Here is a 14,279-nt window from a genome sequence, read left to right on the forward strand (position 1 = left end):
TAAACGGAGACAACAAGCCATGACAATCAATCCCAGGTAGCTCAGGACTAGACCTCCGTTCCACCACCGCAACAATATTAACCCCTGATGTACCGGTTACTCCGATTCCAACAGGAGTGGCTGACCCCCTGCCTGAGGACATTCTTGACTTGTGCTAGGGCATAGTTCGCTTTCTTTTCAAGGAATTTCAGTGGTGTCTGGTGTAATAGATTCTGATTATACTGGGAAATTAAAGTTTTAATCTCACCGCCTGCTAAAACTGTGCAAATTAATAAAGGTCAAAAAATAGCACAGCTTTTGCTTTTACCTTATTATCAGATAAGAAAAACCTTGACTTCTCAAGCTAGGGGCCCCAGAGGATTTGGATCTAGTGATCTAGCTTTTTGGGTTCACGAAATTACCACTTCTAGGCCTTTAACAGATCTTTACTGGCCCAGCTCCTGGCCAATACATATGACTGCATATGAGTTGATGGGATTAGAGAAAGTGGTATGTGGGGTGGGAATGCTGCAGAGAATAAGGTGAGGGAGAGTTTAGAACCCTGGAGAGTAGTGAGTTCCCCATTGCTGGACGTATTCAAGCAAAGATTAAATGGTTGCTTGTCATCTAAAAAGCTATAGACCAGATTTAGGTTACAGAAGGATAACTGGAGAAGCTTATAAAGATGTTGTGCAATGGCTCTTTACTTGCTTCCATATTTAGCTCTGCCAAAAGTTTTGAAAACTGATAATGTCCCTTTGAAGCTGTGGAGAGATTGTTTACTAACTTTAAATGATTTCCAGAAATTATTAGGAGATATTAATAGGATACGCCCACATTTAAAACTGACTACTGCAGTTAAAGCCTTTGTTTGATTGCTTAAAATACAATCCTAATCCCAGTTCTAAGGGAAAGGTGATTAGTGAGACAGAGTTGGTTCTTGTTAAACTGGAGGAGGCTTTAAATGATCAGTTAATTATGGTTAATATTACCAAAACATGAGATTAAATTATTCTTGCCACAAAACCTACACCTACAGGATGCTTGTGACAAGAAGGCCCATTGGTATCATCTACCAGTGACCCCAAGAAAAATAGTTTTATCTTATCCCAGCTTGGTGGCACAATTAATTATTTTTAAAAAAAGTATGGAACTTTTTGGAAAATAAGTAGCAAATATAGTAATTCCATTCAATAAGGATCAACTGCAAGTCTTTTACAAAATAGTGATGATTGGCAAGTTGCCCTGGTAGATTGCAGGGGTCAAATTTTGTTTCATTTGCCCTTAATCTCCCTATTGCATTTTTTGAAGACACATCCAGTAAATTTTCTGAAAAAATTTTCTATTCAGCCTTTGAAAGGGGCTATGACTCGGCCTCTGGTTAAGTGAAAAGATCTCCTTACAAGAGAGTAGAAAGGGCCAGCTATACTGCTAACTTGTGGGAGAGGGTGTGCTTGTATTTTTCCGCAGGGTGCTGCATCACCAATTTGGATCCCGGACAGACTGATTTGCCATATCACAGTTCCCCAGGCACCTGGTTCCTCCACTGCCGCTACCACAAATAAGAGAAAGGGCACTCCTCTGGCCCTGTCACTGCAGCCGCATGGAAGAGCCACGCGCCAGGAGCTGCGGGCGGGGCCAGCCTGGCTTCCAGGGCCCAGTGCATCCATCTGCGCTCACTTGGCCGCCACTAGGACCGAGGCCGATTTAGCAAGGGGGTGAGGGCCACGCCCAGGCGCCCGCTGGCAGGAGAGGCAAGATAAACTTCGAGATCCCAGCGGGACAGACAGAGCTGCTGCAGCACGAACTCTGACCAGAAAATAATTCTATTTACTTTATTTTAGCTTGTCTACCCTCTCCTTAAATTGTTCTCTTTGCTAAGAACTTCAGAAAACTTAATATACAAATGAATTATACAGGTGGACCTAATGTAGTGTCTTGTGAACAATGTATGCTTTCATCTTGCTTAACTCCTCAATATAATGTTTGTTCTTTTGTGGTGCTAAAATGTCCATCCAATCTTATGGTGCCTGTAACTGTAGCTACTTATTGGTATGATAATTATGGTCTTGCTGTGTTAAAACAACTACAAGATTTAATGCAATCACGATGGTTGATGGGCTTACTAATCTTAGGGAATTCAGCTTTAATAACAACAACTACTGCTGTTAACTGCTACTGTTACTATTACTATTACTGTTACTGTTACTGTTATTGTGGCAGCAATATCATTGACTCAACAAGTGCATACTGCCCAATATGTTGAAAAATCATATTTTAGGTGTTTGGAATAGCTCAGATATTAGTTTAGACTTAGGGAAACTTCATAATCAAATACAGACTATGGAACAGTCCCGATTAGATTTTACTGCTGCAGGAGCAGCAAATGACTTTTTCCATACAACCTCTAACTTCATTTCTGAAAAGAATATTCTGTCTACTGTTTTCAGCTATGTTGCTGTGGGTGCTCTAATCTTGCTCCTCATAATCATTCTTCCTTGTATTGTCAGGATCCTTCGGCAGAGCATTCAGAAACTTGCGACTGAACTACATCTGGCTGTTTTAAAAAATAAAAAAGGGGGAGATGCCAGGAGCCAGCCCGAGGAGTCCCGCCTGTGGCAAAGGTCATGAGGTTAAGGGGTCCCACAGGCAAACGGGAGTCCGGCCTTAAGGGAGCCTCGCTGAATCTGCTCGTGCATCTGCCCGCAAACCAGAGTCTGCCTGCCTTACTGCATTGTGCTTTGTCTCCTTCTCCTCCTGCCCCCAACCCCTCCCAGCATCAGAGTCTTTTCCAAAGAGTCAACACTCTGCATGAGGTGGCCAAAGTAATGGAGTTTTGCTTTAGCATCATTCCTTCCAAAGAAATCCCAGGGTTAATCTCCCTCAGAATGGACTAGTTGTATCTCCTTGCAGTCCAAGGGACTCTCAAGAGTCTTCTCCAACACCACAGTTCAAAAGCATCAACTCTTCAGCGCTGAGCCTTCTTCATACTCCAACTCTCACATCCATACATGACCACAGGAAAAACCATAGCCTTGACAAGATGAACTTTAGTCAGCAAAGTAATATATCTCCTTTTGAATATGCTATCTAGGTTGGGCATAAATGTTCTTCCAAGGAGTAAGCGTCTTTTAATTTCATGGCTGCAGTCACCATCTGCAGTGATTTGGGAGCCCCCAAAAGATAAAGTCTGACACTGTTTCCACTGTTTCCCCATCTATTTCCCATGAAGTAATGGGACCGGATGCCATGATCTTCATTTTCTGAATGTTGAGCTTTAAGTCAACTGTTTCACTCTCCTCTTTCACTTTCATCAAGAGGCCTTTTAGTTCCTCTTCATTTTCTGCCATAAGGGTGGGGTCATCTGCATATCTGAGGTTATTGATATTTCTCCCGGCAATCTTGAACCACCTGGTGCTTCTTCCAGCCAAGCTTTGCTCATGCTGTACTCTGCATATGAGTTAAATAAGCAGGGTGACAATATACAGCCTTGACGTACTCCTTTTCCTATTTGGAACCAGTCTGTTGGTCCATGTCCTGTTCTAACTGTTGCTTCCTGACCTGCATACAGATTTCTCACGAGGCAGTCAGGTTGTCTGGTATTCCCATTTCTCTCAAAATTTTCCACAGTTTATTGTGATCCACACAGTCAAAGGCTTTGGCATAGTCAATAAAGCAGAAATAGATGTTTTTCTGGAACTCTCTTGCTTTTTCCATCATCCAGCAGATATTGGGAATTTGACCTCTGGTTCCTCTGCCTTTTCTGAAACCAGCTTGAGCATCAGGAAGTTTATGGCTCACATATTGCTGAAGCCTGCTTTGGAGAATTTTGAGCATTACTTTACTAGCATGTGAGATGAGTGCAATTGTGCGACAGTTTGAGCAATGTTTGGCATTGCCTTTCTTTGGGATTGGAATGAAAACTGAGCTTTTCCAGTCATTGGCCACTGCTGAGTTTTCCAAATGTGCTGGGATATTGAGTGCAGCACTTTCACTGCATCATCTTTCAGGATATGAAATAGCTCCACTGGAATTGCATCACCTCCACTAACTTTGTTTGTAGTGATGCTTTCTGAGGCCCATTGACTTCACATTCCAGGATGTCTGGATCTAGGTGAGTGATCACACCATCGTGATTATCCAGGTCATGAAGACCTTTTTTGTACAGTTCTTCTGTGTATTCTTTTTTTTTTTTTAATTTTAAGTTTTACTTTATTTTACTTTACAATTCTGTATTGGTTTTGCCATACATTCACATGAATCCACCACGGGTGCACATGAGTTCCCAATCCTGAACTCCCCTCCCACCTCCCACCCCATATCATCTCTCTGGATCATCCCCGTGCACCAGCCCCAAGCATCCTGTATCCTGCATTGAACATAGACTGGCGATTCATTTCTTTCATGATAGTAAACATGTTTCAGTGCCATTCTCCCAAATCATCCCACCCTCTTCCTCTCCCTCAGAGTCCAAAAGTCCGTTCTATACATCTGTGTCTCTTTTGCTGTCTCGCATACATGGTTATCATTCCCAACTTTCTAAATTCCATATATATGTGTTAGTATACTATATTGGTGTTTTTCTTTCTGGCTTACTTCACTCTCTATAATTGGCTCCAGTTTCATCCATCTCATCAGAACTGATTCAAATGTATTCTTTTTAATGGCTGAGTAATACTCCATTGTGTATATGTACCACAGCTTTCTTATCCATTCATCTGCTGATGGACGTCTAGGTTGTTTCCATGTCCTGCCTATTATAAACAGTGCTGCAATGAACATAGGGTACATGTGTCTCTTTCAATTCTTGGTTTCCTCCGTGTGTATGCCCAGCAGTGGGATTGCTGGGTCATATGGCAGTTCTATTTGCAATTTTTTAAGGAATCTCCACACTGTTCTCCATAGTGGCTGTAATGGTTTGCATTCCCATCAACACTGTAAGAGGGTTCCCTTTTCTCCACACCCTCTCCAGCATTGATTGCTTGTAGACTTTTGGATCTCAGCCATTCTGACTGGTGTGATATGGTACATCATTGTGGTTTTGATTTGCATTTCTCTGATAATGAGTGATGCTGAGCATCTTTCCATGTGTTTGTTAGCCATCCGTATGTCTTCTTTGGAGAGATATCTATTTAGTTCTTTGGCCCATTTTTTGATTGGGTCGTTTATTTTTCTGGAATTGAGCTGCATAAGTTGCTTGTATATTTTTGAGATTAGTTGTTTGTCAGTTGCTTCATTTGCTATTATTTGCTGTCATTCAGAAGGCTGTTTTTTCACCTTGCTTATATTTTCCTTTGTTGTTCAGAAGCTTTTAATTTTAATTAGATCCCATTTGTTTATTTTTGCTTTTATTTCCAGAATTCTGGGAGGTGGATCATAGAGGATTCTGCTGTGATTTATGTTGGAGAGTGTTTTGCTTATGTTCTCCTCTAGGAGTTTTATAGTTTCTGGTCTTACATTTAGATCTTTAATCCATTTTGAGTTTATTTTTGTGTGTGGTGTTAGAAAGTGATCTAGTTTCATTCTTTTACAAGTGGTTGACCAGTCTTCCCAGCACCACTTGTTAAAGAGATTGTCTTTACTCCATTGTATATTCTTACCTCCTTTGTTGAAGATAAGGTGTCCATAGGTGTGTAGATTTATCTCTGGGCTTCTATTTTTTTCCATTGACCTATATTTCTGTCTTTGTGCCAGTACCATACTGTCTTGATGACTGTGGCTTTGTAGTAGAGTCTGAAGTCAGGCCAGTTGATTCCTCCAGTTCCTTTCTTCTTTCTCAAGATTGCTTTGGCTATTCGAGGTTTTCTGTATTTCCATACAAATCTTGAAATTATTTGTGCTAGTTCTGTGAAAAATATCGCAGGTAGCTTGATAGGGATCGCATTGAATTTGTAAATTGCTTTGGGTAGTATACTCGTTTTCACTATATTGAGTCTTCCAATCCATGAACATGGTGTATTTCTCCATCTATTAGTGTCCTCTTTGATTTCTTTCATCAGTGTTTTATAGTTTTCTATATATAGGTCTTTAGTTTCTTTAGGTAGATATATTCCTAAGTATTTTATTCTTTTCGTTGCAATGGTGAATGGAATTGTTTCCTTAATTTCTTTTTCTACTTTCTCATTATTAGTGTATAGGAATGCAAGGGATTTCTGTGTGTTGATTTTATATCCTGCAACTTTACTGTATTCATTGATGAGCTCTAGTAATTTTCTGGTGGAGTCTTTAGGGTTTTCCATGTAGAGGATCATGTCATCTGCAAACAGTGAGAGCTTTACTTCTTCTTTTCCAACATGGATTTCTTTTATTTCTTTTTCTGCCTTGATTGCTGTGGCCAAAACTTCCAGAACTATGTTGAATAGTAGTGGTGAAAGTGGGCACCCTTGTCTTGTTCCTGACTTTAGGGGAAATGTTTTCAATTTTTCACCATTGAGGTTAATGTTTGCTGTGGGTTTGTCATATATAGCTTTTATTATGTTGAGGTATGTTCTTTCTATTTTTGCTTTCTGGAGAGTTTTTGCCATATATGGATATTGAATTCTGTCAAAGGCCTTCTCTGCATCTATTGAGATAATCATATGGCTTTTATTTTTCAATTTGTTAATGTGGTGAATTACATTGTTTGATTTGCAAATTTTGAAGAATCCTGGCATCCCTGGGATAAAGCCCGCCTGGTCATGGTGTATGATCTTTTTAATGTGTTGTTGGATTCTGATTGCTAGAATTTTGTTGAGGATTTTTGCATCTATGTTCATCAGTGATATTGGCTTGTAGTTTTCTTTTTTTGTGGCATCTTTATCAGGTTTTGGTATTAGGGTGATGGTGGCCTCATAGAATGAGTTTGGAAGTTTACCTTCCTCTGCAATGTTCTGGAAGAGTTTCCGTAGGATAGGTGTTAGCTCTTCTCGAAATTTTTGGTAGAATTTAGCTGTGAAGCTATCTGGACCTGGGCTTTTGTTTGCTGGAAGATTTCTGATTACAGTTTCAATTTCCGTGCTTGTGATGGGTCTGTTCAAATTTTCTATTTCTTCCTGGTTCAGTTTTAGAAAGTTGTACTTTTCTAAGAATTTGTCCATTTCTTCCACGTTGTCCATTTTATTGGCATATAATTGCTGATAGTAGTCTCTTATGATCCTTTGTATTTCTGTGTTGTCTGTTGTGATCTCTCCATTTTCATTTTTAATTTTATTGATTTCATTTTTTCTCTCTTTGCTTCTTGATGAGCCTGGCTAATGGTTTGTCAATTTTATTTATCCTTTCAAAGAACCAGCTTTTTGCTTTTTTCATTTCTGCTATGGTCTCTTTTGTTTCTTTAGCATTTATTTCTGCCCCAATTTTTAAGATTTCTTTCCTTCTACTAACTCTGGGGTTCTCCATTTCTTCCTTTTCTAGTTGCTTTAGGTGTAGAGTTAGGTTACTTATTTGACTCTTTTCTTGTTTCTTGAGGTATGCCTGTATTGCTATGAACTTTCCTCTTAGCACTGCTTTTATAGTGTCCCACAGGTTTGGGGTAGTTTTGTTTTCATTTTCATTAGTTTCTATGCATATTTTGATTTCTTTTTTGATTTCTTCTGTGATTTGTTGGTTATTCAGCAGCGTGTTGTTCAGCCTCCATATGTTGGAATTTTTAATAGTTTTTCGCCTGTAATTGAGATCTAATCTTAATGCATTATGGTCAGAAAAGATGCTTGGAATATTTCGATTTTTTTAAATTTATCAAGGTTAGATTTATGGCCCAGGATGTGATCTATCCTGGAGAAGTTTCTGTGCGCACTTGAGAAAAAGGTGAAATTCATTGTTTTGGTGTGAAATGTCCTATAGATATCAATTAGGTCTAACTGGTCTAATGTATCATTTAAAGTTTGCATTTCTTTGTTAATTTTCTGTTTAGTTGATCTGTCCATAGGTGTGAGTGGGGTATTAAAGTCTCTCACTATTATTGTGTTACTGTTTATTTCCCCTTTCATACTTGTTAGCCTTTGTCTTACATATTGCAGTGCTCCTATGTTGGGTGTATATATATTTATAATTGTTATATCTTCTTGGATTCACCTCTGTTCATTATGTAGTGGCCTTCTTTGCCTCTTTTCACAGCCTTTGTTTTAAAGTCTATTTTATCGGATATGAGTATTTCTACTCCTGCTTTCTTTTGGTCTCTATTTGCGTGGAATATCTTTTTCCAGCCCTTCACTTTCAGTCTGTATGTGTCCCTTGTTTTGAGGTGGGTCTCTTGTAGGCAGCACATATAGGGATCTTCTTTTTGTATCCATTCAGCCAGTCTTTGTCTTTTGGTTGGGGCATTCAACCCATTTACATTTAAGGTAATTATTGATAAGTAAGATCCCATTGCCATTTACTTTACTGTTTTGGGTTCGGGTTTATAAACCCTTTCTGTGTTTCCTGTCTAGAGAATATCCTTTAGCATTTGTTGGAGAGCTGGTTTGGTGGTGCTGAATTCTCTCAGCTTTTGCTTGTCTGTAAAGTTTTTGATTTCTCCTTCATATTTGAATGAGATCCTTGCTGGGTTCCATAATCTGGGCTGTAGGTTATTTTCTTTCATCTCTTTAAGTATGTCTTGCCATTCCCTCCTGGCATGAAGAGTTTCTATTGAAAGATCAGCTGTTATCCTTATGGGAATCCCCTTGTGTGTTATTTGTTGTTTTTCCCTTGCTGCTTTTAATATTTGTTCTTTGTGTTTGATCTTTGTTAATTTGATTAATATGTGTCTTGGGGTGTTCCTATTTGGAACTTTCTGGGTTTCTTCGACTCGGGTGATTATTTCCTTCCTCATTTTAGGGAAGTTTTCAATCATTATCTCCTCAAGGATTTTCTCATGGTCTTTCTTTTTGTCTTCTTCTTCTGGGACTCCTATAATTTGAATGTTGGAGCATTTCATATTGTCCTGGAGGTCTCTGAGATTGTCCTCATTTCTTTTAATTCGTTTTCCTGTTTTCCTCTCTGATTCAATTATTTCTACCATTCTATCTTCTATTTCACTAATTCTATCTTCTGCCTATTATTCTACTATTTTGCCTCCAGAGTGTTTCTGATCTCATTTATTGCATTATTCATTATATATTGACTCTTTTTTATTTCTTCTAAGTCCTTGTTAAACCTTTCTTGCATCTTTTCAATCCTTGTCTCCAGGCTGTTTATCTGTGATTCCATTTTGATTTCATGATTTTGGATCATTTTCACTATCATTATTTGAAATTCTTTCTCAGGTAGATTCCCCTATCTCTTCCTCTTTTGTTTGGTTTGGTGGGCATTTCTCCTGTTCCTTCACCTGCTGAGTATTCCTCTGTCTCTTCATCTTGGTTATATTGCTGTGTTTGGGGTGGCCTTTCTATATTCTGGGAATTTGTGGAATTCTCTTTATTATGGAGTTCCCTCACTGTGGATGGAGTTGTATCAGTGGTTTGTCAAGGTTTCTTGGTTAGGGAGGCTTGTGTTAGAGTTCTGGTGGGTGGAGCTGGGTTTATTCTCTCTGGAGTGCAATGAAGTGGCCCGTAATGTGCTATGAAACGTCAGTGGTTTTGGATTAACTTTAAGCTGCCTGTATATTGAAGCTCAGGGATGTGTTCCTGTGTTGCAGGAGAATTTGTGTGGTATGTCTTGCTCTGGAACTTGTTGGCCCTTGGGTCATGCTTGGTTTCAGTGTCGATATGGAGACGTTTAATGAGCTCCTATTGATTAATGTTCCCTGGACTCAGGAGTTCTCTGATGTTCTCAGGATTTGGACTTAAGCCTCCTGCTTCCAGTTTTCAGTTTTATTTTTACAGTAGCATCAAGACTTCTCCATCTATACAGCACTGATGATAAAAACATCTAGGTTACAGATGAAAAGTTTCTCCACATTAAGGGACACCCAGAGAGGTTCACTGAGTTACATGGAGAAGAGAAGAGGGATGGGGTAGTTAGAAGTGACTGGAATGAGATGAGGTGGGATCAAAAGAGGAGGGAGCAAGCTAGCCAGTAATCACTTCCTTATGTGTGCTCCTCAGTCTGGATCACTCAAAGTTGTTCACGGAGTTATACAGGGAAAAGGAGAGGGAGGAAGTAGACAGAGGTGGCCAGGAGGATAAAAGATGGAAATGAAAAGGAGAGAGACAGATCCAGCCAGTAACCAGTTCCCTAAGTGTTCTCCACCGTCTGGAACACACAGAGATTCACAGAGTGGGTAGAGAAGAGAAGGAGGAGGGAAGAGACAGAGGCCACCTGGTGGAGAAAAAGGAGAGTCCAAAGGAGAAGAGAGTGGTCAAGCCAGTAATCCCGCTCTCAGGTAAAATTGAGTACTGAAGATTAGGTTTTTAAATGTACAAAATTGACAACAAATACCAAAAAACAAAGATTAAAAATCTAGAGTAGAGGTTTGATTTTCAAAAATACAATATTAAAGAAAAGAAGAAGAAGGAAAAGAAAAAAATTTTTTTAAGCCACATGAATTATTAAAAAAACAACAACAACCACAAAAAGAGTATATACAGCATTTGCTTTAAAAATAGGGTCATTTTTTTTGAAAAGTAATAGTAGATTATGAAAATAAAAATTAATGGAGAAATAAAGGCCTTAAAATTTAAAAAGGTTTAAAAAAAGAAGAGGAAAAAGAAAAGAAAAAGGAATCACACAACAATATCAACCAAAAAAATGATCATAAAAATAGTAAAGATATATCTGGTTCTTTCTCTGTTGTTGTGGGCAGTGTGGGGTCACTTCCAAGGTGGTTCCCTCTGTTTAACTTCTGTTTGCTGGTCTCTTCAGTGTCTGATTTCCTCCCTGTCACCGGGGGAGGCGGTGGTGGACACTTTTTTTTTTTTTAGGCTCACTTGTTCAGTCACGCTGTGGGGAGGGAGGGATGCTGCAAACAAGTACCACTGGCATGTGATTGCAGTGTCTCAGCCCTGCTGGGCCTGCCCCTGCTCGTGGTGCACACCACTCAGGCTCTACATTGCTCCACCAGGAACCATCTGAGGCCGGCCCTAGGCTACATGCACCTCCCTGGTTTAAGCTGCTTAGGCTTGGCTCTCAGAGTTGAAGATTTTGTTGGGCCTGCGTTTTGTGCCCTTCCCAGTTCCGAGTAGCACAGGTGTTTGGCGAGTGCAGTCACTGTGACTTATCACCTTTCCCATCTCTGCTGCTCAGTTTTTTGGGTGTAATGCTGGCATCCCTTCTCTGGAGGCTGATGACTGTCCAGAACCCCCAGAAGTCTTAGTTAGCAAAGAAGCCTGCTTGCATTTTGGTAGGTAATGTCTTTCTTGGGCTACAATTGCCCCCTTCCAGCCCTTATGGCTCTGGCTGCCTGTCACTAGAGGGGGATGGTCTGCAGCCGGTTATTTCTGTTCCATCCTTTGTTCTGTGTGCGGTCCTGGCAGTGTCTTATGTTCAAGCTTTTAGCATGGTAGCTATCCCACAGTCTGGTTTGCTAACCATAGTTTGCTCTGGTTATGCATGGGGCATTCCAGCCCGAATCTTACAGAGCACTGCAGCCCGCGCCTCTGGCACCTCCCTGCCCAGCTCCCACTTGCTAGTGGCGGATGCAGGCGTCTGCACTGCTTCTTCGCTGGGAGAGTTACTGTTGGGCTTGTAATCTGTTGGTTTTAATTATTTATTTATTTTTCCTTCCTGTTATGTTGCCCTCTGTGCTTCCAAGGCTCGCCACAGACTTGGGAGTGAGAGTGTTTCCTGGTGTTTGGAAACCTCTCTTCTTAAGATTCCCTTCCTGGGACGGAGCTCCCTCACTACCTCCTTTGTCTCCTTTTTCATCTTTTATATTTTTTCCTACCTGTTTTTGAAGACAATGATCTGCTTTCCTGGGTGCCTGATGTCCTCTACCAGCATTCAGTAGTTTTGTGGAATTTACTCAGCGTCGAAATGTTCTTTTGATGAATTTGTGAGGGAGAAAGTGGTCTCCCCATCCTATTCCTCTGCCATCTTAGGACCGCACCCTTTTCTGAGTATTCTTGCCACCTCTTCTGCTTCTGTTAGGTCCATGCGATTTCTGCCCTTTATCGAGCCCATCTTTGCATGAAATGTTCCCTTGCTATCTCTAATTTTCTTGAAGAGATCTCTAGTCTTTCCCATTCTGTTGTTTTCCTCTATTTCTTTGCAATGATCGCTGAAGAAGGCTTTCTTATCTCTTCTTGCTATTTTTTGGAACTCTGCATTCACATGCTTTTATCTTTCCTTTTCTCCTTTGCTTTTCACCTCTCTTCTTTTCACAGCTATTTGTAAGGCCTACCAAGACAGCCATTTTGCTTTTTTACATTTCTTTTCCATGGGGATGGTCTTGATCCCTGTCTCCTGTACAATGTCACGAACCTCATTCCATAGTTCATCAGGCACTCTATCTATCAGATATAGACCCTTAAATTTATTTCTCACTTCCACTGTATAATCATAAGGGATTTGATTTAGGCCATACCTGAATGGTCTAGCGGTTTTCCCTACTTTCTTCAATTTAAGTCTGAATTTGGTAATAAGGTGTTCATGATCTGAGCCACAGTCAGCTCCTGGTCTTGTTTTTGTTGACTGTATAGAGCTTCTCCATCTTTGGCTGCAAAGAATATAATCAGTCTGATTTCGGTGTTGACCATCTGGTGATGTCCATGTGTAGAGTCTTCTCTTGTGTTGTTGGAAGAGAGTGTTTGCTATGACCAGTGCATCTTCTTGGCAAAACTATTAGTCTTTGCCCTACTTCATTCTGCATTCCAAGGCCAAATTTGCCTGTTACTCCAGGTGTTTCTTGACTTCCTACCTTTGCATTCCAGTCCCCTATAATTAAAAGGACAACTTTTTTGGGTGTTGGTTCTAAAAGATCTTGTATGCCTTCATAGAACCATTCAGCTTCAGCTTCTTCAGTGTTACTGGTTGGGGCATAGACTTGGATTACTGTGATATTGAATGGTTTGACTTGTAAACAAACAGAGATCATTCCGTCGTTTTTAAGACTGCATCCAAGTACTGCATTTTGGGCTCTTTTGTTGACCATGATGGCTACTCCATTTCTTCTGAGCGAATCCTGCCCACAGTAGTAGATATAACTGATATAACTGTCATCTGAGTTAAATTCACCCATTCCAGTCCATTTTAGTTTGCTGATTTCTAGAATGTCGACGTTCACTCTTGCCATCTCTTGTTTGACCACTTCCAATTTGCCTTGATTCATTGGACCTGACATTCCAGGTTCCTATGCAATATTGCTCTTTACAGCATCGGACCTTGCTTCTATCACCAGACACATCCACAGCTGGGTACTGTTTTTGCTTTGGCTCCATCCCTTCATTCTTTCTGGAGTTTTTCTCCACTGATTTCAAGTAGCATATTGGGCGCCTATTGACCTGGGGAGTTCCTCTTTCAGTATCCTCTCATTTTGCCTTTTCATACTGTTTATGGGGTTCACAACTCAAGAATACTGAAGTGGTTTGCCATTCCCTTCTCCAGTGGATCACATTGTCAGACCTCTCTACCATGACCCTCCCGTCCTGTGTTGTCCTGCAGGCATGGCTTAGTTTCATTGAGTTAGACAAGGCTGTGATCCTAGTGTGATTAGATTGACTAGTTTTCTGTGAGTATGGTTTCACTGTGTCTGCCCTCAGAAAGCATTAAACAGAGTTACATTTCTCACGGAGCAAAAGTGCAGTGAGTTACAACAAAAAAGAATCAATTAGCTCAAAGGTGTGATATGGTTAATTCCAAGGCTATTGCTTGTTTTTCTTAAATTCCAACTACATTAACTATTGCACTCCCAGGTGTGCAGTGGATAAGAGATATGGAACTTAGCAGCAAGCATTGGCTCAACAATGAAATCCTACACCAGCACTACTCCAATAGCTTTTAACTCTTTCAAAGGCTCTATATTTTTAGAATGTTTTAGGCTTCCAGTGCCTCTCACAGTTAGAAGACTGTGAATAATCACATACGTAGTTGCAAAGTCTGGATAAACATGTCAGGCAAGCTAGAATGCCAATAGAAGGGGTTTGAATTAAAATATTCCTTTCATGTCCAGGAGACTTATTAGCTAGAGCCCTAAGTTGATTTTTTCAGAGAAAGGTGGTCGGGGATAGCCCACTGTTAATGTCAGAAGAGTTGGTGAAGGGCACAAAATAGTAAGACAGACAGATTCTGATTTTGTGGTAGATGCTTGAGCAGGTCCAGGGCATCCCTCGAGTCCTGATCCACCTTGCTCACCAAGTCTCTTCAAATGACCTTGTCATGGGTGGGATCTCCCTTGCTGGCTCCTGACACTATGAAGTTTCAATAGGGGAGTCAGGCCTCATCTCGTGTGGAGACATACAAGTCAG

Source organism: Capricornis sumatraensis, chromosome 3, assembly GCF_032405125.1.
Source record: "Capricornis sumatraensis isolate serow.1 chromosome 3, serow.2, whole genome shotgun sequence".
Taxonomy (NCBI): Eukaryota; Metazoa; Chordata; class Mammalia; order Artiodactyla; family Bovidae; genus Capricornis; species Capricornis sumatraensis.